The 3,940-nt window shown below is 40.9% G+C and overlaps 1 non-coding gene across 1 annotated transcript; it reads left to right on the top strand.

Moving 5' to 3' along the window:
• The first annotated feature begins 2,672 nt into the window (after nucleotides 1-2,672).
• LOC138072078 (U2 spliceosomal RNA) lies at nucleotides 2,673-2,867 on the top strand. The gene has a single exon (XR_011144229.1). It is a non-coding gene; the product is annotated as a U2 spliceosomal RNA (small nuclear RNA).
• The last annotated feature ends 1,073 nt before the right edge of the window (nucleotides 2,868-3,940 follow it).

Here is a 3,940-nt window from a genome sequence, read left to right as displayed (position 1 = left end):
ATATTCACCTGAAACTATCACAACATAGTTTGTTCATCGGCTATACCCCAATACAGGATAAAAAGTTTTTAAAAATAGCTAAAATTTTAAAATAAAAAGTGAAAGAGTTAAAGTAGTAAAAAGATGCAAAAACTCCAGAAGATGGATGAAAGGAAAAGAATGAAACCCAGAACATTTAAATGAGTTTGTAAACACGAACTAAGTTTGTTTAACTCTCATATTGTTAACAGCAAGCATGCTATATGCAAACGGGGGCAACTCATGTACACAATATATGTGATGTTTTGTTGTTGTTCAGTTGCTAAGTCATCTTTGACTCTTTGCGACCGCATGGACTGCAGCATGCCAGGCTTCCCTGTCTTTCACCATCTCCTAGAGTTTGCTCAAACTCATGTCCCTTGAGTCAGTGATGCCATCCAACCATCCAATCCTCTGCCTTTCCCTTCTCCTCCCACCTTCAATTTCCCCAGCATCAGGATCTTTTCCAATGAATCAGTTCTTTGCATCAGATGGCCAAAGTATTGCAGTTTCAGCTCCAGCATCAGTCCCTTTAATGAATATTCAGGACTGATTTCCTTTAGGATGGACTGGTTGGATCTCCTTGCCATCCAAGGGACTCTCTAGAGTCTACTCCAACATCACAGTTCAAAAGCATCAATTCTTTGGCACTCAGTCTTCTTTATGATCCAAGTCTAACAGCCATATAAGACTACAGGAAAAACCATAGCTTTGACTATATGGGCCTTTGTGGGCAAAGTGATGTTTCTGCTGTTTATTATGCTATCTAGATTTGTCACAGCTTTTCTTCCAAGGAGCAAGCATCTTTTAATTTCATGCTGTCACCATCCGCAGTAATTTTGGAGCCCAAGAAAATAAAATCTGTCACCATTTCCACCTTTTCCCCAACTATTTGCCACGAAGTGATGGGAGCAGATGTCATGATCTTAGCTTTTTTAATGTTGAGTTTTAAGTCAGCTTTTCACTCTCCTCTTTCACCTTCATCAAGAGGCTCTTTAGTTCCTCTTTGCTTTCTGCCATTAGAGTGATATTATCAGCATATCTAAGGTTGTTGATATTTCTTAAAGTAACCTTGATTTCAGCTTCTGAGTCATCCAGCCCAGCATTTTGCATGATGTACTCTGCATATAATTTAAATAAGCAGGGTGACAATATATAAGCTTGACATACTCCTTTCCCAATTTTGAACAAATTCATTTTTCCATGTCTGGTTCTCATCGTTGCTTCTTCTCCTGCACTTAGATTTCTCAGGAGATAGGTATGGTGTCTGGTATGCCCAACTGTTGAAGAATTTTCCAAAGTTTGATATGGTCCAAATAATCAGAGGCTTTCAGTTCAGTTCAGTCACTCAGTCATGTCCGACTCTTTGTGACTCCAAGAACTGCAGCACGCCAGGCCTCCCTATCCATCACCAACTCCCGGAGTTCACTCAAACTCATGTCCATTGAGTCAGGGATGCCATCCAGCCATCTCATCCTCTGTCGTCCCCTTCTCCTCCTGCCCCCAATCCCTCCCAGCATCAGAGTCTTTTCTAATGAGTCAACTCTTCGCATGAGGTGGCCAAAGTACTGGAGTTTTAGCTTTAGCATCTTTCCTTCCAAAGAACACCCAGGGCTGATCTCCTTTAGAATGGACTGGTTGGATTTCCTTGCAGTCCATGGGACTCTCCAGAGTCTTCTCCAACACCACAGTTCAAAAGCATCAACTCTTCGGTGTTCAGCTTTCTTCACAGTCCAACTCTCACATCCATACATGACCACTGGAAAAACCATAGCCTTGACTAGACGGACCTTTGTTGGCAAAGTAATGTCTCTGCTTTTCAATATGCTGTCTAGGTTGGTCATAACTTTCCTTCCAAGGAGTAAGCATCTTTTAATTTCATGGCTGCACTCACCATCTGCAGTGATTTTGGAGCCCCCAAAAATAAAGTCTGACACTTTTTCCACTGTTTCCCCATCTATTTCCCAAGAAGTGATGGGACCAGATACCATGATCTTAGTTTTCTGAATGTTGAGCTTTAAGCCAACTTTTTCACTCTCTTCATTCACTGTCATCAAGAGGCTCTTTAGTTCCTCTTCACTTTCTGCCATAAGGGTGGTGTCATCTGCATATCTGAGGTTACTGATATTTCTCCTGGCAATCTTGATTCTAGCTTGTACTTCTTCCAGCCCAGCATTTCTCATGATGTACTCTCTATAAAGTTAAATAAGCAGGGTGACAATATACAGCCTTGACGCACTCCTTTTCCTATTTGGAACCAGTCTGCTGTTCCATGTCCAGTTCTAACTGTTGCTTCCTGACCTGCATATAGGTTTCTCAAGAGGCAGATCAGGTGGTCTGGTATTCCCATCTCTTTCAGAATTTTCCACAGTTTATTGTGATCCAGACAGTCAAAGGCTTTGGCATAGTCAATAAAGCAGAAATAGATTATTTTCTGGAACTCTTGCTTTTTTGATGATCCGGCAGATGTTGGCAATTTGATCTCTGGTTCCTCTGCCTTTTCTAAAACCAACTTGAACATCTGGAAGTTCACGTTCACATATTGCTGAAGATTGGCTTGGAGAATTTTGAGCATTACTTTACTAGCATGTGAGATGAGTGCAATTGTGTGGTAGTCTGAGCATTCTTTGGCATTGCCTTTCTTTGGGATTGGAATTGCTTCTTGGCCTTTTGGCTATGATCAAGTGTAGTATCAGAGGCTTTAGCTTACTCAATAAAGCAGATGTGTTTTGCAATTCTCATGCTTTTTCTATGATCCAATGAACATTGGCAATTTGATCTCTGGTTCCTCTGGTTTTTCTAAACCCAGTTCTCGGTTCATGTAATGTCAAAGGCTAGCTGGAAGGATTTGGGGGCATTACCTTGAAGAACGTGAAATGAGTGCAATTATACAGTAGTTTCAACATTCTTTGGCATTGCCTTTCTTTGGGGTTGGAATAAAAACTGACCTTTTCCAGTCCTGTGGCCACTGGTGAGTTTTCCAAATTTGTGGGCATATTGAATGTAGCACTTTAACAGCATCATCTTTTAGGATGTGAAACAGTTCAGCTAGAATTCCATCACCTCCACTAGCTTTCTTCATAATAATGATTCTTAGAGCTCACTTGACTTCTCAATCCAGGATGTCTGGCTCATGTCTGGTGATTGACTATACCATTGTGGTTATCTCAGTCATGAAGACCTTTTTACATAGTTCTTCTGTGTACTCTTGTCATATCTTCTTTTTCTCTTTGCTTCTGTTACGTCCTTGTCATTTCTGTCCTTTATTGTGCCCACCTTTGCATGAAATGTTCCATTTGTTTCTCCACTTTCCTGGCAGAGATCTATAGCCTTTTCCTTTCTATTGTTTTCTTCTTCTTCTTTTTGTTTTGGGGGGGGGGCATTGTTCACTTACGAAGGCCTTCTTATCTCTCCTGATGCTTAGGATTTAAGGAATACCAGCTTGAAGTCAGCAAATCAAGCAAAGACTAGGAGAGAGCCAATCAGAGTAAGATACAGGCTAGGAGACAGACAAACAGAGTAAAGTACCAGCTAGTACTAAGCCAAATAGAGCAAGGTAGAGACTAGGAGTCAGCCAATCAGAGCAAAGTACAAGTTAAGACTCTGACAATCAGGGAATATCACAGGCTGGGAGTCAGCCAATCAGATCAAAGTGAGGACTAGAACTGAGAGACATGGATGGATCCAGAATAGGGAAAAGATTTCCACTCTGCCAATGTGGGTAAAATATGTTGATTATCGACACATTCTGTGAAAGGAGCTGTAATTAAAAGGGGAAAATGATAGAAGAAATTTTCACCTACTGAGGTATGGGGAAATGATTCTGGCCTGCATGTGATTTATCTTGAACTTTAGGCTAACCAATACAGCCTGCTTATGGCCTAGTAAGCATACATTGTACATATGCTTTAACCATTAAGAA

This window comes from Capricornis sumatraensis, chromosome X (assembly GCF_032405125.1).
Source record: "Capricornis sumatraensis isolate serow.1 chromosome X, serow.2, whole genome shotgun sequence".
In the NCBI taxonomy this organism is placed as follows: Eukaryota; Metazoa; Chordata; class Mammalia; order Artiodactyla; family Bovidae; genus Capricornis; species Capricornis sumatraensis.
The sequence above is the reverse complement of the archived record's forward strand: the minus strand, read 5'-3'. Positions and strand labels throughout refer to the sequence as shown.